The sequence below is a fragment of the Ursus arctos genome, unplaced genomic scaffold (genome assembly GCF_023065955.2).
Source record: "Ursus arctos isolate Adak ecotype North America unplaced genomic scaffold, UrsArc2.0 scaffold_5, whole genome shotgun sequence".
Lineage (NCBI taxonomy): Eukaryota > Metazoa > Chordata > Mammalia > Carnivora > Ursidae > Ursus > Ursus arctos.
In genome coordinates, this window is record NW_026623067.1 from 61780938 (window position 1) to 61804900 (window position 23963).

General features: G+C 44.2%; 1 long non-coding RNA gene across 1 annotated transcript in view; it reads right to left on the reverse strand.

Annotated features, from left to right (window-relative positions):
• Nucleotides 1-21909, reverse strand: part of LOC130542729 (uncharacterized) — a 158955-nt gene extending 137046 nt beyond the window's left edge. Inside the window, exons 1-4 of the long non-coding RNA XR_008957469.1 lie at nucleotides 21483-21909; nucleotides 18922-19878; nucleotides 10308-10404; nucleotides 9440-9556 (exon numbers count right to left, since the gene is read on the reverse strand). This is a non-coding gene — a long non-coding RNA (uncharacterized LOC130542729). The remainder of the gene's footprint in view (nucleotides 1-9439; nucleotides 9557-10307; nucleotides 10405-18921; nucleotides 19879-21482) is intronic.
• Nucleotides 21910-23963: the final 2054 nt, after the last annotated feature.

A 23963-nucleotide genomic window follows, 5' to 3' on the forward strand; every position in this document is an offset into this window, starting at 1 on the left:
GAAGAGAAGACAGCACAGGGGAAGAGGATGCACACACTCACTTTCACTTAGTCATTCTCTCTCTCTTTCAAACACGCTAACTGGGTGACGAAATGTATAATGAAACCCAGACACCTGGGTCTGAATCCCACTGGAGCCAGGGGGACACGCCCCCAACTCTTCCTGCACCGTCACCTTGAAACTGTTCCTGCTTCTCCTCTCTCCGGGTGCGGGGTGTGTGTGTGTGTGTGTGTGTGCGCCAAGAACTAGCCTGGCTTTCTCCTCCCCTCCTGCCCAGTGGCCTTTCTGCTCCCTGCTAGGGATACCTAAGGAAGCTCACGTCTTTGAAGATGAGGGTGAGAAGTGCCCCGATTCCTAGGAAGAATATTATGACTCTCTCTCTGTGTTCCTTCAATGACAGCCTCCTCGTTACTTCCCCACTCATCCAAGGTGGTGACGATGTCCTTTCTTCAGACTTGCCCTAGCTCTCCTTCCCCTGATTCATTTTCCTGGAGGTAAACATACCAAAGTTCTCCCTCTGAGCTTAATGTCCTTTCCTCTTACTTTGTCACCAATCTACAAGTAAAACAAGCAGCTTCGCCTTTTGGCATCAGGAACCACAGTAGAAAAAGAAAAGGGCATTATTTTTGTCCCACTTTGGCTGTTTCCATGGGGACAAGTCCTGCTTATTTTGCATGCTCATTGCTAAGATCAAGGGTGCCAGGCCGTGAACATCCATTATTCTGGACTGAAATTTGCTTTCTCTGCCACTGAGGGGATACTTTGCATGTATATGTATTCACTCAGCAAACATTTGCTGAGGGGTTACTATGCGCTAAGCACTGGGCTAGGAGTTAAAGAAGGGAGCAACGATGTACTGTCTTTCTGAGGGGGAACCTGTTATGCATTTCTGGAGATGTCTTCTTGTTTGCTTTTGCACTTACCTTACACTAAAGTTAGCCAGAGCATCTTCCCTCTCCGGGGGCAGAGGCCTGACATAACACTGGGCACCTACTCAAGGTGCAAGGATGCTCGTGAAGTCAGAGAGCCATGGAACTTCTTAGCTGGAAGCTACGCACAGGGCCTATCTCCTCTGTCTGGAGTGGTGTAGGGCTGCTCAGCATGGTGACCCAGCTGTATCCTAGAAGATGGCTAGACGTCCTTTCCAGTCTGGAGAGTCTAGGCAGACCAGAGAGGACGGGGGTGGCCTGGCCAACAGGCCGCCTGGAGAGCCCAAGGATCCGAAGTCATGTGAGCTGCCCCGGGTTCGTGCCATCGGCGGTGTCTGCCCACACCATCACTATCAGCATCAAGTTCACTCACGGTTTTGTTAAGTGCTTTGGGATTTCTCAAGTATAAAAGGTGCTATATAAAATCAATCACAGGGAACTCTGCTGCTGGCAGCTCAGAACGGCTACTGTAAGCGGTGTCCACTCAATCAATAGTCCCTCACTGAGAAGGGGAAAGTATACCATTAAAAAGATGTGCTCTTAGAAAAACTTCCCTTAAAATAAAAAAAAATCCAACCTTACAAAGAGTATACAGATAGCGTGCAATATACTGTTCCTCCAAGAGCAATATTAAACATGATGGAAAGAGTTGCTTACTGCTTACCAAATACTTCTGCTTTCATTTTAACCATGCAAGAACGCAAACTGACGCTGATCAGAGAAAGCTTGTAAGCCCCATCCAGGAAACGCCTATTAGATTTTAAAATCCAGTTACAACATGAAAATGAAATTAGCTCTCTGACACCAGGGTAGAAAAAAAGTCATTTCGAAAAAGTGCTTGCCAAAGAACACTATGCACCTTTGCAACACAGTACGCTGTGTGCCTCTCATTATGTTCGAGTTGGAAAACACGTAGACGCACGGCATGTTATGATGTTTAAGAACTGGGCTCCTTGCACCGTCCTGAAAGCATATGGATTTGGCATATTTGGGAGTTTCATTTTATTTCAGAGGGTAAAATCACGTTACCATATACACAAACTCATGGTTATTTCTTAAAGACATGACATAGTAATTCAAATAGGAGAAAAAATCAGGGAGAAGATATCTTACAGTATTTTTAATCCACAAACTATTTTTTGCTAATTACCACAGAGTATTGTGGCAGACGCGGGGTGGGGGGCCTTCAAAACAAACAGTGGTGACTGCTAACGTTCTCCGTTCTCCGCAGCACCTGCAGCTAGGAAGAAAGCCCTTAGAGAGTATGCCTGATGAAATACTCCCATGGTCTGAAGCGGTATTTTAAATCAGTCATCAGTGTCTCCTCAGGTCTTTTCCTCAAACTGTATTATGAAAGTTCAAACTGCTACAGCAGAAGTGATTAAAAACCTCACATTTACAAGATAGTGTGTAGGTCCTTTGTACAAGCAGTTTAAACCCCGGAGGGCACAAGAGCTCCAAGGAGGGCTCTTCTGGGTGTTGACTTTGCGGGGCTCACAGACCTCACCTTAAGAAATTGTGTGCCTACACCCTTGGTTGCCAGTTAGGAGACTCTGATATGTGGCTGGTGAACAGTGATTTGCCCAAGGTCCCCCACTAGGTCCTTGGAGCGCCCAGACCATACAAATCCACGCCTCCCACCAGCCACACAGCTGGGTTCTTTTCCTTTCACCACCTGGTCCTTCTCTGTGAGATGGTTTTGATTACAATGCTTCCAGAGCTATTCACCCAGAACAAATGATGTCCCCTTCATGGATAATTCTAGAATAGCTTCACCCTCTTCCTTCCTTTTTACGGAGTTCTGTACAATCATTTCAGTCTAGGAAATTCAAATCATATTTGTTGTGCCCAGTTATAAACCTAGTACTGGTTATTTTGATAATGACTGGTTCTGAAATTCTCAAGAACTCAGAGTGGGGGAAGGTGGGGGGAAGGGGGGGTGTGTGGACTGGGTCAGTATATGTCAGACTCCAAGGCTTACAGCTCCATTGGTGGGCCTACCTTAGATTTCAGCAGTTTCCTTAAAGTGCACATATTTCCCAGAGTCTGACCACCTTGCCAGAAATTTCAGATTAGATCTAGATTTAAATAGTCATACTCAAAATTCCGGTTGACTTATTTTTTCTTGGTTGACATAATCTATGTCAGTTTACTCAACTCTCTTTAAAACCTAGCCACACCAATCAGGTAGAAGCTTAATAATTCAGACATATCCTGAAGTCTGTACACCCAAGGCAATCACTGAAACTCCAAGAGGGATTCACATATAAATAAATCTGTAAGTCTTCAGCAGAATTCTTTAAAAACCTACCAAATATTCCTTGGTGAGAACTCATTATACTCGGAGCCAGGGAGAGCCGTGGGGAAGTATGACAAACTTCATTCTGTCTGGGGTTCTGTCCTAGGTCCTCCATGAAATATTTTATGAAGTAATGATAAAAATCAACTTCTTTGAGTCTTGGTTTCCTCCTGTAGAGTCTGAAGGAGGTCAAAAGTCCCAAAGTAGAAAGAGCGGGCAATAAAAGGAGCAAAAACCTGGCAGAGGAATAATATAACCTCAGCTTCAAATAACTGATATATAACAACTCTTTCAAATACTGAAAACTTCCTTAAATTTTTAATTCTGTTTCATAATTTCCAGGTAAATTAGCAAAGAATAATGCCCACTTTCAATTTTTTCTTAATAATTAAAAAATCCGTTTTTATATGCCAGGAAAGTTGTAATGTTTAAATGCCCAAATAACTAAAATTAACAAGTATGACAAAAACATTTGAGTTTTTCTCATATGCTTATGATGTTTATGGCTTGATTGGAATAATAATGTATATGAGGAATATGTGGAAAATTTAGTTGTGCATGTGTGTGTGACATTGAGCAAGACATTTAACCTTTCCGGGCCTCAGTTTTCCCATCTGCAAATAGGGCTGTAAAGAGGGTATGATGATCTCGAAATTTCCTTCCACTTCAAGGAGTCCACAAAATAAGATCTATAAAGTGTAATAATTCGGACGAAAGAAATGTTTCCTGGGTGAATTCCAATCTTTATCATGACAATACATATTATTAATCTTTTCAGAAAACTTAGTATCTACTTATGATATTTTGGTTATGTAGTATTCTCATGAGGATCATTGACTTAAATTTTATGTCCCTTCAGCAGCTTGGATGAACTTATAGTTCTACGCCCGGATTAAACATACAGTGAAATTATTCAGCATATTGTTAGTAAATGGAATTGCGCTTTCCCTATTGCAGACCCAGTTTTATGATTTTCTCAGAGCAAATGGATTCGAAGAAATCTCAGGGTTTGCAACTTCTAGAATATGTTCTGCCACCCTTCTCTGCAGTCGAGGCAGCAAATGGGCTTTCTGCAGCCAGCTACTGAAAGTTTCAATAGTGAAAATTTGTCTCTGTTATCCAAATATGCAGATAGCCAGATCACCGTTTTCTGAAAACATATTAAATGGACTGGCACAGAAGGCTGGCGATGGCAGCGAAAAAGGCAATTTCGGACAATTCAAGATCTACAGCCAGGTCACAACTCTTTCATAGCTTTCCTATAAAAATCCCAGCCTCTAAAAGGGAAGGCTCTCATGATGCAAGAGAAATAAGTAGGAGCTGTACCAAAGTACATTATATTGTGACACAAAAAGCATAAATCATGTGTGTATGAAAATCATAAGCCCAAAGCTTTAGAGAGAGTTGTGCAATTGACAATCAAATGGAGCTTAAAAGGAATTACGAGGTTTTCAACTAAAGTCTTGAAATAAAGAAAGTAATATTTTATGGCAAAAAATTGCAAATGTCAAGTTTAAATCATAAGACTTTGCACCATTGAGCTACAAGCTAGTTCTATAGCTTCTGCAGTCCTTAACACAGGGAAAGACCAACTTTCATGCTCAATAAAACTTAAGAACTTTAGAAATACATTTAGGAACATAATTCATGTATTTGTGACTTTTTCCCTCCCTAAATGGCTAATTGTAGAAGAAAAATGAGTGAGCATAAGAACTTCCTAGATGGTAACCTATTCCACCATTTGCTTTGGACTGTTACGAGTTCTTGTGTTTTTAAAATAGGGCTGCCACCAATTCAGTCATTTAAAGAGAAAGGGGGTGTCTAGGGAATATGGAAGGCTGTCCTCCTTTTCCCCTTCAGCCACATCTAGCTCCTGCTCCGGAAGACTCCAGGGCCAACTGAGCTACCAGGGGCCAACCAACCACCAGCCCGCATGAAAAGCTGGAACCCAGCTGCCCAATTCGGTTGCTCCTGTCCAAAGCCAGACAGGTGGCAACCCAGATTGAATCTGTTGTTGTGGGAATGATTTGATTCACAAACAGGGTTATTAAATTTTATATGGAGACACAGGCGAAAGTCACAAGATCCTGGAGAGAAAGACCTGATTCACATAAATTTGTCTTAATAGCTGTGAATTCGGGAGCATAAAGCAGAAAAAAAATTAATGGAAAGGCATTTCACCTCCTCCGTCTGCCTGCTCCCCTCCACTCCCAGGAACATAATATGCCCCCACACACATAGATCAGCAACTGCCACGACTCCATCCAGCCCTTCGCAGGAGGAGCCCGACACATTGATCCGAGCCCGTTTTGACATATAAACTCCAATTTGGCCCCAAGTCACTGCGAGTGGACACTGCCACCAAGGGCTCTGACACTAGGTTATTTGTTGTTGCTGTTCGCTGTCCCTGTTTGCACATTAATCCAGTGACAATTAGGTGTCAGCAAGCGTTGTTTCTGCTTAGCTGATAGCCTTGGGCTCTGCGCTTGAAGCCCTAATCAGGAGTGTAAACTCTGCTATATTTCAATTTGGAGAAGCGCTCTTCCGCTAAGAGGCCCCTGGCACTGCGATAAATAAAACGCCTATTTACTCTATTGCCACACTTAGACATCTAATGCACTTGCTACCAGCCCCTAATCATAGCCTACAGTTAAAACCGCCTATAAATCACTCCGTTCTCATCCTGCACATTAGTGAAGCCATTTTCCCCAAACCCCACAATGAGCACTGTTTCCTTTTCTTGTTAGTCAAAAGCTAGATGATTTTTATTAGGTTAAAGACGAGTTCACAGATGGTAAATCGCGTGGAGAGAAATGAGCTGGAGAGTTACACCTAGTCAGCGCGGGACACGGCGCCGGGGCTGAGGGTGGGATGTGGTTCTTGAACCCGGGGCCGCGGCACTCCAAAGCGCCGCCAGATCCGAGCCCCCACCCTGCCTGTGAGCCCACCGCGCGGCTGGCCCTGCGGCCTCATCCCACAGACGCCCCCCAGCACCCCGCGCCCTGGTGCGCCCAACGGAGGCTGCTGCCTGGCCTGGCGACTCCACACCCGGATGGGGTGGGCTCGGTCCGGCATTCTCCTCCCAGAACTGCCCGCACCCCCTAAAAAATGTGAAAACAGCCCCATCCGCCTTGGTCTCGCGGTGCACGTTCCCATCGACGCCTGCTCCGAAGCGAGACCTGCTGGAGGCCCGGCGCGGCACGGCCCCGGGGGACCGCGCGCAACAAAAGCCCGGCCGGCAGCCCCTGCTCCTCGCCTTCCTTTTCAATTCTCCCCCGATCTCAGGTGGAATTAGGGGGATTAAAACGGCGAGTAAATGAGGCGAGTGTGCAAAATGACTCCTTTCTGAACCAAACGGCATGCTCCGTGCTGGGGAAATGAGATGCACATTTAAATCTCATCCATCCACCGCCTGCGGCCACCGCCATGTACCTGCCTACTTAGCCCAAGGGTTAATTAATTGAGGCTTCAATGCACTATTGCAAGAGCATTATTGCATTTGATACTCTACATCTGTGATTTAAAACTCTTTCAGTCCCTTGTCAGCAAGGGAGGGTTTTTAACTAGGAAATTAGCATTCAGATAAGGGAACGCTCTATTTGCTTCTGAAAGGAAGGAAATATTAAGGATGCTGGTGCACAAACCGGGCTGTCATATCCTGTCCCATCCTGGAGGGAGTGCGAGGGCCCGGCTCCCCCGGGAACGGAGGCGACCCGGGCCGGCCTCGTGCAACGGCCGCCCGCGTGCGGGGCGGGTAGGAGGGGGCCACCGCGGCCAGCGGGACCCCGTTCCTCGCAGTCTCCAACCTGCTGGGGCATGTTTGCCCTGCAAAGCCCAATAATATATTTTCTCCCCACTTCTTAGGAGCTGATTCTTCTTAAAATGCATTGCCACGTTACCTCAAACACTGGCTTTCTGACTTCCCTGCGGGGCTCAGGCAGAGGAAGTAACCCAGTTTCTTAAGGAAGAATGAGTGGTAAACATCGCAACAGAATTCTAATGACTGAAACAAAATCAGGGACAAGATTGCTGTTGGTGATTATTTATCCTCATGATTTGAGTATTGGATTCAAGAACTAAACACACTTAAACACACTTTCCCTACTTAAAATTCTTCAGCAATTCTAGCATAATTGTACTGCCTGCCCACATTTGTGTGCGTGCGTGTATGTGTGTGTAATGAACTATAGAACAACAAGAAATAGTGGTTGACAAACTAATGTTCTGGATCAGAAACCAGTTAGACTCATGTCACCTAATCATGCTATAATGTCAGATGTTGACATCATTTTCATGCAAAATGGAGACATCTTTAAGTTCTGGACTCACAAGTAAAAACCTATGAAAAACAAAAGAAAACAACAACAACAAAGAAAAGCACACCCTTTGGTACTTGCTAACTATAAGATAAATTGCTGGTGGAAAGAAGAATAAAATATTCCCTTTCTTGAGCTCCTCGTGACAGGAGAATTTGGAATCCTCAGTAGCAAACACTTTGCCAAGTGCAAGGAATTCTAATTTCTTCTCTACTGATGCTGCTGAACCATGGGCCTTAATCATGGGAAATAAAATCACCTACAGTGGACTTGAGTTGGGATGCCCACATCAACAATCCAATCTGAATGAAGTTCTTTGGATTCCATTAATCAAGCCAAAGATTGGGAAAGAGATTTGATGGTGTGTGTGTGTGTGTGTGTGTGTGTGTGTGTGTGTGTGTGACATCAATATATTGTTTCTTTCTAATAATGATCCAAATTCTGTCTTTGGGTACCTCTTATGGAATGACCGAGTATCCAGAGGTCTCCTTTGCAGATGCTAATCATTGCCTGCCTTGCTCAAAAACTACTTTTTACATCTTCTCAGCAGCATTAAAAAAAAAAAATCAGAAAAAGGTGGTGATACTAATGAGAAAGAATAGTTGGGCTCTATGTTTGCCTTATGGCTTCTTGGCTGTTTCCATTCAAACCTTGAGTCACGATGCCAATTTATAAGTTGCTTTGGTCCATTTTGTTCCAAAGGGCCAAGTACTCTAACATTGTTATGTACATAACATTTCAAGTGTTTTATATAATACATCCATCCAGTCCGTATAACATTGTCTCATTCATGGCAGTCATCTTCCTGCTACCCCATGCAGGGAGACCAGATATTTTCTATTATTTTAAATCTGTTTGATACAATCCTCCAGAAATAAGAAAACTAGGACTTGCTTTTCTGTCAGCTTTGAACCACATTTTTCCGACACTGCTCACACTGGTTCACATAGGAAGGCTTTTTCCCCTGACTCCTGGGTGGCCTGCTTTGGGGTCTTCCAAATAAAAGAGCACCACAGGAAGAGTGCACAGCATTTGGAAAGAGGAGAAACACACAAGTAACTCAATAAGCTCTGAAAATGGATCAAATGAAATGGTGAATTTTTGAATCTATATACTTGACAGCTATGCTTGGGGGGATATTCAGTGACACCAATCTCCTGAGATTACTCTGCTCTCACAACAGAAGGAGAGATCTACACGTTTGGAGTGGCTCACAGGCCCACCTGGATGCTGCTCAGTATCTGGGAAGAAATATGGAGCTAGGTACTCAATGGCTTGATGACAATGTATGTAATTTGAGCATCTTTCTTAAGGATGGAGCCAGCAAACTCAAACCAGGAGACAGACTCTGTCCAAAATATAATGAAACAGAAAGTGAAACTGACATTCTCAGTAGGAAACTGGTACCCAGCAAAAGTTTCCCATGATAAGGAATGTGAATATCTAAGGCTGCGAGCATACATTAGCCACAAGAATTTCTCTAATTCATGAGTCTATTCCTGGCACCCCCCCACCCCAATGCCCTCTGGCTCCGTCTCTTCCTGGGTGCAGCTGGAGGTTCTCTTGCTGGCTCCCCAACAAAGCACTAAATGACACCCTCAGCTTCCTATTTTGTGGGGTCAAGGGGCACAGACTCCTCTTCCCCCAACACCATGCTATCCCTGACAGAAGCAAGGACCGTGTGTCATCTTGGAGCTTCCCGACACTGAGCAGCACCCAAAGTAGGCTCTGCACAAATAGGCTGCTGGGTCAGCTGGTGAAATCTCATCATGACGCAAAGGACCATTCCAAACCCCTGCAATGCAGTTTCGTCGTATTGAAAAAATAGCTAAAAAGTAAGCCGTTGCCTAAGGCTGACAGACTGTGAGTGCACACTGATATATGTAGAGACTGACCTGTGGAGCTCCTGCGGGACAGCCCAGAGAGACGACAGACTGAGGGCCCCTCGGAGCACCCCATTCCTTGATGGCCAACTTTGGGCAAACTGGAGTGGCAGACTTCCTCATGAAAATCTGTTGAGCAATGTGGGGATCAAGTAAGAAGAAGAAGGAGAAGGAGAAGAAGAAGGGGGGGAGGAGGAGTGGGGAAGGAGGAGGGGAGAGGCAGGAGGGTAGAGGGGTTGGAAGAGGAAGAAACTAACACCAGTCTTCTTTGATTTAGAAACCAGGACCCTTTTGCCAACCAAAAGATCCAAAAGTTTCCCTGCCTCTGTTCACTGCTTCAATAGTGGTGAACCACTTCCCTCTTTCAGAATGGAAAGTGTGGGTGAGGGATCCCAACCCACTTCTTTCTCCCATAGGTAGAACGGAAAGAATTCCATCCGTTCCTTTGCTACAGATACATGGGAGACAGGTCCACTGGGGGGGGGGGGGTCAGCTCCTGGAAGCCCCATCAGTAAGAGCCAAGAGAAGACAAATGCAAGAACCACGTCAAACTCCTGGAATTCAGAGGGAATGGAACGTAAATTATCAACACAAAGCCTAGTACATAAACAAGTACCTAAGCAGTTCCTGGTAGCAAAGGAAGCTCATGATGAAAGGTTTAAGGAATAACACTTTCTAAATAAGGTGTCTTCTTTTGGTAAATATTGACGGCAAGAGGTGTGAGTAGTTTAAGCAAAGGTGATTTTTCCAGACGGGAAAGGGCAGTATATTTGCTTTAAAAAGACTAAAAATCGAATTGAAAAGTGCCACATTTTTAAGACAAAAGAGCAGCCTCTCAACTAACGGTTTCCTTTTCCCTAGTAAAGAGAAGCAAACTCACAGGAGCTCCTGCACCAGTGCCCTGCCCGGCAGCACACGAGAGGAGCCGCGGCATCCCTGGGGATTCAGGATCTCAAGGTTCTTACAGTCGAGATGATCTGGAAAGAGATTATTTCATTAGCCACACCCTCAAAGTTGGCCCTGTTAGCAAGTATAATAGGACTTTTTTCAGTTTCATAAAATATCTTGATAACTGGAAAGTGCCAGTTAATGGTACCCTGTTCCAACTATGAATTTCACAAAGATTAATATACCCCTTTAGGTTTCTTAAGATTCTATCAGGAGGCTTCCCTTAGTCTTGGGTGTTTTACAATCTCTGTGGGCACAAAGCTCAACTGAAACTACCATTCAACAGCCTAACTGTCATCTTCATCTTCTTCTGGCATAAAAATACATATTTTTTCCCATAATAAAGATTTTTTATAATAGCAATAAAGTAACTCCAGAGAACATGGTTGTCTTGAGATAGCTTAACTGTGTCTGATATCTCATAACGCCCTGGGGATACAGCAGGCCCATAATACTCCCTTTTGCTGCTATGTCTTTGCTTAATTAAGGAATAAAGCCAAAAGGTCAATGCTGAAGAAAAATGTAAATCTTCAAAACTTTTCATTCTTGACCCAAACTCTGTGTCATAAAACCTCAGTTATTTCTGTTAACAAGGAGCACACCTACCCCGTCAGCCAGGGCATCCCGGAATACACATTACATCTTTAAAATATGCTTTTGACACCATGAAAATAAATTCCTGACCTCTGGACTTGGAATTATGATTCTGCCTTCTTAGAGGGAGACCCTCACAAACCATCTGCTTCTCCCCAGTGAACGAAAGCACTAAAGCAGGAGCCATCTCCTCCGTCAGACATGATTTGCCACTGCATTTCAATGCACCACGCATTGTGTTGACTCTCATACAGCTAGAAGGCGAGGAAGCAAGGTTTGTGTGTGGCGTAGAGAGCGAGAAGGAGTATGTATATTCACCTCGACGGCTTCTTCGTGATTCTGTCGCTGTTGTGAATGCAAAATATGATTTCAGCTCCAATCGTTTTCTTAGTTCATGGATTACTGTCTGTTCTAATGAGCAAGGTGGTTTGGGCATGGGTTTGGTTTACTGGAGCTGCACTCTCTCGCACTGGTGGTTTACAGAGTGTATCGTAGGCGCCACTCTCAAAATGGACATTTCTGACCAATGACACTCATTTTAAACGAGAGATGTTCAGTCCCTAAATGGATTTGTTAGCCCTGGTACAATGAAATAATAAATATTACTTGCCTTCAAGAACTGGAACCTTCCTATCACATTCACAGCTATGCTAATTGGAGGGAAAGTGTTATTCCATTATGAAACTAATTATATGTCATCTGCTTCTCTCTCTGATGAATAAATGGACAGACAGATGCTATGCTGATCAATTAATGTGATAGATCAGTTGATCTGGACTTAGGTAATATGTATTTATGGAAGACAGAGAATGATTTATTCTTTTCCAGTAAATATGAGAATTCAAATGTGACTTTATTGTACAGATGGAAACAGATCATGAGCAAAGAGTTGCCATTGTATTCTTGCTGTGAAAAGAAAATACATTCTTCTTCTTTTGCTTATATATTCAACAGACATTATGGCTCAATAAAAATGGGATGTTTAAATATTTGATAAACATGGGTAGAGCAATGCATTGCTAAAACTGCTAGAGTAGCCTGGCAGATTCTCATGGAAACATAAATTAGCTTGTATACAAATGGAACTGTGTGGCAATTCTGGCCTTAAAATGACCTCTTTCTCTCCTCTCTCTCACTTTTGTTTCTTTTCAATTGTTACCTGATAGGGCTGGGGTTTTCACTGGATGTGTTTCAGACTATGCAAACTGTCAGCTTCACTAATCAAGTTAAATGAATCTCACACTAGTGCCTAGACATTTGCAGGCTTCTCTTAGCTATCACCCAGTGGAAGCAAAGAGGGAGGAGTCTCAAGCTCTAGTGATTTTACATCATTGACACACTCTGTATATCAGTCTGAAAGTCAAGTGCGGTAAACTCATCAGTAACATGAAAGCCTCCTCAAGTTGGTCTATACCCATTTCCTGCAGTGAGAGCTGACTCTGCCATGCCCCAAGGGGGAGGTTGGTCCTGGTTATAGGAGCCCCCCTCCAACCAGCATGGAATTTTGGTTGGGCAGAGAGGAGTGGCATCTGGTGGACCAAGGGCTGCCTAACAGGGAGGTGCATGGCTGTCTGCGGGATTTGCCAGAGGCTAGTGTTTTATCTAGATGAGCTCCAGACTTCCCAGATAGAATGTAGTAACAAAACCCAAAAAGGCACAGTTTCCATGGGTGTGTATGTTTACATTTTGACAGTTGTTTCACCTGGCCTCCCCTTCATGATTCAGAAAATCTGTCTGCAGTTGGTGTTCCTAAAATCCAAAAAGAGTAAACGAAGCCATGGGATTTATAGAGCAAAATGACTGACATGCTTGGCCAAAATAGGCTCCCATACCAATGGCTTTTAGTAAAATTAGATTAAGAGTAGAATTATAGCAACGATGGCAAATGAGGAATTCACCCAGCGAACACAGAGGCCATTGGAGAGGTTTGAGTTTATGGACCTGTCAAACGGATAAATAAATACACTTTGCTGGGGGCCTGCTAAATATCACGTGTGGAACAAGGTGATCCCCCTAAGAAAGAGGAGTAGTAATCGCATTGAATTATGATTATGGGAAGAGAAAATGCTGTGTCTAGGTCAGGGTTTCTTGAAGTTTGGGGCATCAGCATTAGACCCTGATGCAGTTGCCCAGGCTTTGCCCTCTTGACTAAATCAGGTTGGCACAGATGGGGAGTTAAGAGTAAGGTGGAACGGAGGTGCTGAGAATCACTACATTTTTAAAAGCGTTTCAGATGATTCTTACCCATACTGAAATGTGAAGATGCTGATTTAAGCCATCAGGCCTCCTGTTAAATGAGAGCAAGTCTCTAGCAACCTGCGTTCTAGCTATTGTTTGTTCACTGGTGTATTAGTTACTTATAGGTGCTATAACAAATTACTACAGATTTAGTGGCTTAAACCAAAACAAACTTATTCTCTTATAGTTGTGGAGGTCAGAAGTCCAAATCAGTTTCAGTGGGCTCCAATGGAGGTGTTGGCAGGGTCTCACTCTAAGGGAGAGTCTGTTCCTTGCCTCTTCTAGCTGCTGTGGAAGCTTACTGCTTGGCTTGCAGCCTCTTCCTCCATCTCCCAAGCCTTCTTGGACTCCGCTGCACTCTGCCTGTCACATGGTCTTCTTCTCTTCAAATCTCCTTTTGTTTCCCTCTTATAAGGACATTTATGATTGGCCCCATGGATAATTACCCCATCTCAAGATCCTCAACTGAATTACATCTGCAAGATCTTTTTTACCATATAAGGCAACATTTACGGGTGCCAAGGATTAGAACATGGGTATATTTGGGGGCCATTACCCAGCCTACCACGCCTAGTCTTGACAATTTCTTTTTTTCCTTTTTAAAGATTCATTTATTTATTTTGGAGAGTGTGCATGTGAGTGAGGAGGGGGCAGAGGGAGAGGGAGAGAAAGAATCCTCACGCAGAGTCCCCTCTGAGCATGGAGCCTGACGTGGGGCTTGATCCCAGGACCCCAAGATCATGACCTGAGCTGAAATCAAGTGCCAGCCGCTCAACGGACTGAGCCACCCAGGCATCCTGACAATATTTTTTTTAAGTCAGAATTATCAAGGTATAATTTACACATAATAAGTTTACCCATTTAAAGTATAGAGTTTGATGAGTTTTGACAAGAGTACACAGTTGTATAAGTACTACCACAATCAAGATATAGAACATTTCCATTAGCCCAAAAACTTCCCTTGTGCCTCATTATAGGAATCAGTTTTCTGTCTATGTAAATTTGTCTTTTCTAGAATGTCATAATAATGGAATCGTTCAGTGTGTATAGTCTTCTGTGTCTTCTGGCTTCTTAGAATGATTTTTCTGAGATACATCCATATTGCTGTGTGTTGTTAATTCATTCCTTTTTATTGCTGCATGGAATTCCATTGAATGGATATACCATAGTTTCTGAATTCATTCAGCAGTTAATGATGTTTGGGTTGTTTTCTCTTTGGGCCAATTATGAATAAGCAATTAGCATTTGAAGAAACAGTTGAGCAGTTTTCCAAAGTAGGTGGATGATTTTGCATTCTTATTAGCAGGGTATGAGAAAGTTCCAGTTCCTCTATATCCTCACCAACACTTGATATGGTCTTTCTTTTTAATTTCAGCAATTCTAATAGGTATGTAGTGAGATCTCATTTCAATTTTAATTTGCATTTCCCTGATATTCAATGGTGTTGAACACATTTTCATGCACTGATTGGCTATTTGTTTGCCTTCTTTGGTGAAGTATCTTTTCCATATTTTGGGGCCCCCTTTTAATTGGTTTGTTGGCCTTATTATTAAATTGTCAGAGTTCTTTATACATTCTACACATAAGTCCTTTATCAGAGGTGTTAGGCAAACATTTCCCTTCACCTGTGGCTCATCTTTTCCCTTATTAACATCAATTACATTTTTAAGTTGGGAAATGGGGTTAAAAAAATCCACCTTGAGTGAACTCACAATACAAAACTTTAGACAGGAAAGCTTTTAAAAAGCAAAATGAAATTAACTTATATACATTTTTGAGACCTCATTTTTGATCTTAAAATTAGTTACCTATGAAAGAAAGTCATCTGGATCCTAGTCTCCTGGACTCCTATTTTTAATTTCTTGCTATATGAGTGGAAAATTCCCTTTCTTCAACTCTAATTTTCATGGGGCACAAAATAGCATTTGTTATTCTCTCAACATTTGGCTCTGGAGCAATTGTAAAATGCTAATCATGGTGCTGAGCTGACATTCCTCGGTGACATTGGCATACCGCAAAAGGCGTTTGGCAGGATCTGGGACTATACATATTGAAGTTGTTTATTTATTTTTGTTTAAGAAGCAGACAGACAAGTTAATTTCACCTCCACTTGGGACACAGAAAAGAATCAATGTTTGCCAAATAGAAAAACACAAAATTGGTAAAGGGAAAAAATTGTATTTTCAAGCTTCTAAGATGGAATTAGAAACAGAAGAGAGAGCGAGAGGGAGGAAAGTTACCCAAATGACTAGAGAGTGTCCCTCTTAAAATTGCCTCAGCCTTTTACTTGAAATTCTTGCTTCTTGAAAGTTCCCTGGGTGAAGATTCTGTCACATGCTAAAAGTACAAAGCAACTTCAAAATACCTGGCTGGCATTTTCAATGACTGGGCACTGTTTTAAAAATGTACTATGACTCGAGAGTTGGGGTGAATACGGAAAATTGGAATGTACAAATTGCTTCCTGCTAGAAATACACCCTTGTTTGAAGAAGGTTTCACAGGGCAGAGCCGTATCTTAACACCCTGAACCTCAGCACTTTCTGTCTCCCTGGGGGAAAAATGCCTAAATAATGTTCTGAAAACCAGAACCCAGTTCCCTGAGGTCAGGGCACCCAGATCAGGACGGGAGTTAGAGGCGCGTCACCCTATCTTGGTAGGGGGAGCGGGGAGAATGGGACAAAGCCTTCCCGGGGGTTCCTGCCCCACCACTGCTGAAATGGTCCCCTGGAGAGAAATGTTATCAAACCATCTAATTCTGCCCTCCTGTCAGCTTGACAGGGACTTCGAATGCACAACTGGCCCAGAGCTGATTACCTTCAGGTGCGGTTAGGTCGAGTTAAAAATTCCATTAGCAGTGCACAGGCATTGGGAACAAGGTTTCACAGGGGTGGGCTTTTTCTAGTTAACAGGGAAGAAATGGCTTCTCATTTCAAGCCATCGCAGGGAGAGGACTCTGGTTCGTTTACATTCTACCAGGGGAAGCGCCTGGCTCCACAGGCCTGGGGGCAGAGGCCCGGAGTCAAAGGGGGGGGGGCACACTTTTCAGAGGAAAAGCAGGCTGTCCCCCAGCCTTGGCGCCAGACACCAGAGGCAGGGCCTCCTTGGAGCAGCCTGGTTGGAGTCTCACCCAGCCACCGCTGCCTCTCACTCCACCCCCACCCCCGCTCGCCCACAACCTAATTGTTTTTCATTTTCTCATAATAACCCTCCTCCTTCACCCTAAACCAAACACTGAAACATTGCCCTCTATTTACCAAGCTCCAAGGCGTGCAATAAAGGTGAGTGCTGTTTGCTACTCTCTGCCTTCCTTTTAATTTTATTCCAGAAGAAAATCAATTAGACCGTCAGCATCCCATCCTCCTTCTTTGAGGCTTTTGGGCTTGAATAGCTCATAGAAGTACTTCCCCTGGCCTCAATATTTCATAAATGCTTGATTGTAATGGTTTTAAAAGCAAAAAGAAAAACAAGAGGAGACAAGCGGACAGGCAACTTCAGAACAAAACTGGGCATCTGAAAGGACTCTTTAGGTCGAGCTGTTTTCCCACTCAGGCAGCCTCCTGTATTGCTGACATTGTTTCACGATCAGGGCTTACACTCCCCGCTTTTCTCCTCATCTGCACACTTAAGCTGTTCATTAGCTGAGAATGGGGCATCCTGGCAGAGCGAGGAACCAACAAAGCAGCCACTGAGTTGCTGACAGAACGGCTCTTTCGCCCATGTAGTGGTTGTCTTGGGACTTCCTGGGAGCCCTCCCCAGCTCCCTTCTGTCTGGCACCAGTGTAAACGCGGGGTGAGGTCCCAGCAGCCAGGGACAGCAGCCAGCATGGGAATGTCTGCGGGCAGAGAATGGAGGGCCGGAGCCCCAAGCAGGCACTGAGCAAACACCTTCTGGGTTTTGCCACTGACCTCACAGTCAGCCTGGCAGCCAGGGGCTCCCAACGGTCTGTCAGATATTGGCATGACAGTTTGCACACTTAGCTGCAACATTGATCAAAATGTGGCTGAGGTGCTATGAAGGGTTCAAGTATAAGGTGCCCTACGGAACGAGGGTGGAGGGCTACCCATGCTGGTTGGGCATAATGGAGGCCTTTGAATACTTTTGGAAAAGGCCATGAAGGGCCTCGGTGCTGAGGACTGCAAAAAAGTCAACACGGGGAGCCAAGGACCTTCTGGGCTATTCCCGGATAAGCACCTGTTTTTGTGTCTTATTCTCTCAATGAGATAGGAGCCCCCGAAGTCAGGGAACTTGCAGCCTTCAGTGCCATACATCTGTGCTGAAACACTCCTGTCTCAAGGTGTTTGACGCATTTTGCTAGGAAGACAGAAGTCGTGGTAGGACAGGAGGAGGTGACAAGCAGGAATCCCTGCTCTGCTCATGATGCAGCTGTGGATGGAAACATGGTTTTGAGAGGACACTGAGCCATCTGCTGGGGTCTACACAAAGGTCTGTGCCCACTGACCCCTGCAAAGAACAGGAGAGTGTCCTCGAGATCTGAGAGGGCAAAGGGCAGGTCAGGAGTGTGAGAGTTAGCCCTAGCCTGGCTAGCTTGCTTCAGGTTTGTTCCTGATCCTACACACGACCTCTGGGGGCATGGCCGAAGATGCTGAGGAAGGTCCCTTGGCCTTCTCCCTCTGCCACTGGCTGTGAGGCATTGCAGGGCTGGCCTGAGCAGTGGTTAGACATTCGGCATGTTTTGATCTCTGGCAAGCGGAGGAGTCCAGATTTTTAGGCTGTATACTGATAATCACTATGGTTGTGGCCAACAGGGTGGACCACCCCCTCAGCCAGAGCAGTGCCTCTGACAGGGGAAGCCCTCCCTCCACGGCCACAACCCTGGTCTTCTCTAAGTAATGGTGGGACTCTCTGCCACCCTGTGTGGCTTCCTTTGCTGTGGTCCGTAAGTCTTCCTGAATGAGATGTGGGGTTTATGAAGACTGTTTCTGATTTTCATTTTCATCTTGAATATGGGGCTGTATCCAGGGTTACTGGCATAAAACGTGCCACACTTTCTGTGGGATAACCCCCCTGAGTTAGATTCCTCCAGCCAGCTCCTTTCCTCCCGCTAGACACCTTTCCTCTTCCCCCACATCTATTTCCATCAGAGCCCCCGCCTCTCAAGTAATTAATAATCTACAAATGCTCCTGCCAGCCAACGTGGTCCTCTTTGCTGCCACAGGCTCTGTGCAGTTGTGGTCACAGACAATCAGATTAAATGTCCTATCACCCAGCATTGATCAGATTAGCAACCTTGTGACTATTCATTAATTGTATTTTCTCTTGGAGCCCTATTCAACTCAATACCAAATGCATTGTTTGTGGCATAAAAAGCAAATACAAACAGGATGTCCATTACTCTGAAAGTGAACTATCTCCTACCTTTTCAAAACAGGGTAGGAGAGAGTAGGTAGGATAATGCAATGTTAATTTTCCTGGGGCAAAACAGTCAAGTGAGGAGATTTCTCAAGAGTCATTCAATTTCTGAAAAGGCCTTTTAGGATTCTTATTTCTTTGGTGGTTCAGGAAACTCCACTCCACCTTGATAAATTTGGTCAGAGTCCCCTCGGGGGACTCCCTTCCTTGTGTGGCAGAAGTCACAGAGGGTAGGCACAAACCCTTGAAGACAGGGTGGACAAGAAATTGGGTTATTTATGTAAGTGGAGAAATCTCAAGTGTTGTACAGGGTTTAACTATGACAGGAGGAGGAAGAACTTACCAAGGGCATTTCTCTGTCTGGGATACCTGAGGTCCAGACACTGGGTGATGCTCCCGGGCTGGAATGCAGTGTTGTGCCCAATGGTGCTGAGTCCAGCCAGAGGAATAGGGATACTAAAGGGATCGTTACTTCACCTTCATTCTTTACAGCTTCTCCCGAAGAAACTGAGGCCCGGGCACTAGGGCAGTTTGATGGATGTCTCTCACTGGGTGGTGAAGCAAGTCAATGACATGCCTACCACCAATGTCACTGGCAGCCATCTGGCATCTTGAGGGTCACACTCGAACAAGGGTGTTTCACCATTTGTTCATTTTCAAGACTCAGCGTTCCAGTGGGAAGAAATTCAGAGAAAAAAAAAGTTGCTAAATAGTTAACCACAAAAATTCCCTGACAGTGAGATCTACTGGAGAATAGAATAGTCTCCCTAGCGAAATGGTTAAGAATGTCATTATTTGATACTACTAAAATTATATTAGATAGAGAACTCGGGGAAACTGGGGACTGGGGCTCTTGGAAAAATCCATAAAGGGGAGCAGGGCCACATACAGCCCATAACGTTTGCATTTTTCTTATGCACTTAGTTAACTCCGCTTCTCTCCCTGTCTATAATGGGCAACACCCACTACTTGGATCTTTTTACATGATGTTAATAATTTGGTGGCTGACAAGCTCCAGGCACCATGCTGGGCATTTTACCTTATTAATGACTTTTCAGTTCCCTTCTCATCCCATACTGTCCCTGCAGAGGACGTTCCTACCAGTGCTGGGTAGCCGGTTGTCCCTGGAGCCTGCCCACCATCCCCTTGCACGGAGCTGTGGCTCTCCCATCTCTGGAATGGGGATGAACATGGGGCCCCGCACCCCCCGCTGCGGCTAGGGAACAAGGAGAAAACACAGGTTACAAAAATGGTCAGCTGAAGACCAAGCAGAGGAGGCCCTCCATCTGGGGAAGAGAGCCTAAAAAAAAAAGAAAGAAAGAAAGGGTACGATCAGTGTGAACCTACTGTTTTCCTTTTCCACTTAGCTATTTTCCATATTTCTCTATCATTTACTTTGGAGAGCCAGTGAATCTCACAGAGAACAAATCCTCTCCAAAACCGATTTAATTGGGGGTAAAAAGGCAGGAATCCTATGAAAAAGAAATCCCTGTGGCCGTGTAAATGTGAGGGGTAAACATGTTGCTGACAGAAAGACTCCAATGTTTGTTATTCCATGAAAATCTGCCTAATATAAGCTACATTGATACCCCAATAGGTTACATTAAATTCACCCTTCAAGAAATTTTAATTTCAGTGTTATTATTCCTGTAATCTGGGAGGTTTCCCAAGATGGAAATGTCAGTAGAAAAATAGGGGCCCATCTGAGAAACTCATCTAACAAGCAGTTTGGGGGCAAATATATATATTCTGCTTTATATAGTTTAGCACTAAAATGTATTTGAGTAATACCTAAGAACATGTCTATTTAATCTTAACCAATGGGTTATGGGAATCATCAAAAATCAAACACAATAAAAAGGAACAATATTTATGGCATTTTAAAGCCTATCCTATTATTGGTTAGTGCTCCCCTCAATTGTTTAACTGCAATTGGTTCCACTTTCTCAGTGTGGATGATTTTTATACATCTGAGTAAAAAAATAATGCTGCTTGCAAGTGAAAAGTTAAAGACCAAGACAAGGCCTATTAGAATAACATTACACTTTTTTATTCCCTGCACTTATTTCGTCAATTAGTAATTATTTCCCTTTTCCTATGCAACAAAATAGAAGCCATAAAATCTTTGATTTAATGAAAACTTCCTTACCAAATAGGTCCTCCAACTCTGCTGAAGGCTTATAGGTAATTTATCTACCTCAGTAGGCAATGACCTTTTGTGAATCATGAGTCATTCCTCACTCCTAATGAGATGGATCCAGATGCCATCCCACCCTCCGCATGGCCCCCCCCTTCCTCCAGCCGAGAGGCCACCGGGCTCCTGCGCCCTGCCTCCCGACTTCTTGGAAGTGGGCTGTAATTAGTTCCCGCCTGGTGAACCTGCTGGGGATGGAATCACCCTCTTCCCTGCGCCTCTCTTTAAGGTGCCCAAACAGTGACTGCTCTCTAAAGTGCCCTGAGGAAAAAAGGGTGAGGGGTGGGAGAGGCCCAGAGAAGTCTGATTTTTGTCTGGGAAGTAGAAATAACTCCCTGGTGCCTCCAGAGGCCTCTCTGCCTACTCGTCTCCACCTAGGGCTCACTGTTGTGGCAGCAAAGAGCAGTGCATGCTGGGAGCCACACTGTGGTCCTGTGGTCTCCTGGCACTTTTGATTGAGTCGATTCCAGTGTATACGTTTATTTGTAAATTGGATCACGTATTGCTGACTGTATATTATACACATGTATGACTACTTATAATCTATTACTAATATGTGCATGGGACACTATATATATAACTGCACGTGTATATGTATTTACTGTCCTGTACAATATATTGAGTGCCTTATAAAACAAATACAAATATAGAAGAAACATTGGATAAATAATAAAGATGAATAAAGATTTTAATATTTTCTCCCTGTTTACCTCTGGAGCTTGTAAATCTTCTGCTTCCTAGGGGTCCAGAGAGGGAAGAATGATACTTGTGCTCTTGGTCCCAGTAGATCACTATGTGGCCATAGTAACAGTGCTGGCATCACTTAACCTCCCAATATCACAAGTGCTCCCCACCAATGTCTGAGGTGAAGGGGCAGGAGGTTAGTAACTGAAAGACCAAATTGTTTCCCTCACCCCCTTCACCCCATCCCTCAATGTGTTTTCCACGCTATGCTTTCCATTCACAGGAGTGGCCTTTGCTAAGAGAGTGAAAACATTTGCAGATGAAGGGCTCAGGAATTCCTTCCAGACGGTCTGATAAATCTGTCTTCAAAATAGGTGGGCAGTTTAGAGACACAGGTGCAGGCTGAGGAGGTGTAGGCCCAGGCACCTTCACTCTAGCCTGGCCGGCACAGCCTGAGAATGCCCCGCTGCCAGCCCCCCCCCCCCCCCCAGGCAAGGGCTGTCCTTTCTCACTGAAGAGTCAGAAGGAAATTAGAGGAGGTCCTTCACTGGTGCCTTCAGCAGAGGAACATCCACCTGAATGGGAAAGCTGTGAACCTTGCAAATGTGCAGTAGAGGGAACGAAGATGACATCAGCTGGAGCAGCTCCACGCCTGACTGTTATTGCTTCCTGCCGCCACATCTGTAGAGCATAATCAGTAGTTGAAAATAACTAGCAAATCAAAGTGCATCAAAAATCCAAACTTGGAAATGTCTCTTCAGCATTTTTAAAATTAATATGTACATTCATATAACCAATTAAATGAGTTTACCTACTTCAGATGCACGAGGTGGAATAGAATACTCTACATACTAATCTTCAAGATAAAATTAAATTTTTTTTTTTCTGGGGAAAAAGAAATCTAATAGGATATTTCCTTATATGATCTGATATTCCTATTTAAATTCTGATAAAACAAAGGGAGTCATGGACAGAGAAATTGTGTTTTTTGACAATAACTCATTCAAAAAAAGAACAGAATTCCTTGATGACTTTCTGCATTTGAAAAAAGTAAGCTACCAAGAATACTAAACACTTGAACCTATGTTTTAGGGAGATCATTTTCCAAAAAAATAAAACAAGAAGAAAAAAGCCCTACCAATGCACAGTTTCTTTCTAGGTCAATGATTCTGCTTTATTCACATGTCTGGGTGAGGCTGGCGAGTGCGACCTGCCAACTGAAGCCACTGGATTTGACACATTTCAGTGTCAGCTGTGGGATTTCTGCCTTAAATCTGTCAGGACGGCCCTGTGGCCACTTCTGCAAAAACCCCTGGGGACAAAATTTATTGTTATACCTCAATAGCTTTTTGTTCACCTCCAAAATAGGGGTCCAGGGTCATACTAATGATTGTGGAGAGACAAAATGCTCTCTCTATATTTTATTAAACAGATCTCTTAATAATTAATCAAATGTGAAAATTATTTTCCATCACTCTGACACTAAGGCTAAAGCATTGCAATTTTTTTTCTCAGCCTGTTTCTTTTTCTTTTAAATTGCCCTCTGTGGATTCCCTCAGCTACAAAGCAAGTGAGTAGAGAAAGCCCAATTTACGACTTTGCTTTTTAAACCATAATCACCCCTCTGGGCTTCTACTGGGGAAGAGCTGGGGGATTCTGTAGGTTGTCTGGTAAACACCTGAGAAAATCTGTTCTTGGATCCCCCAGAACCATCGAGGGGCCATGATACCATGGATAGGAACAATTTCATGGAAGTCCACCCTGAGCCAGACCACTCAGCACCTCTCTTAGGAGACGGCAGGGTTGGAATAAAGTCATGGCTCTTTCTCTCAAAGAGTTGCTGTGTTTCGGGGAGAAAAGAGCCTGGTGAAGTCAGAATTGCTTTGTTCGGCTACGGATGTAAGCAGAGGACACTGCACTGCTGAGGAGCTCGCCTTGAGTTCTCCATCCAGGCACCTGGCAGTGGCGTTTGTGAGGCAAGACCGGATTGGAAGATGGGTGGTGTCTTAGGGAGTCGGGGCCCTACTCACTGACAGATTAATACCAGATAAGGGACATTGCTAGGGAAATGCACGGCAAGCAGTTCTTCTGACCTTTCCTTACTAAAAGGTCAGAGAGAAATCAGAGGTGGTCTTTCACTGCTGCCTTCATCTAAGAACATTCCATCTGAATGTGTAAGATGACAGCCTGGCAAACACAGGACTAAGATAGTGTGTGCAGGGGGTTGGGGGGTGGGAATTTGGAGTTGGGCTTATATTAGCAGAGGGTGCTCGGAGGGGTGTGTGGGCAGGAGTGAGGGTTTGTAAGTGCATGGCTGAAGCTACCAAACTAGGCAGTGCGGAAGCCAGGTGGGCAACAGGACTGGGTTGGAAGCGCGCAGAAGAGCAATGGTTGCTGGCAGCAGCGTCAATATTCTCCCTCTGAGCACTAATTACATTATTAAGCAAACAGACCAACACAGGGTGTAGGGACGGAAACATGTATTTAGGATCTAGTCACTCTCTACT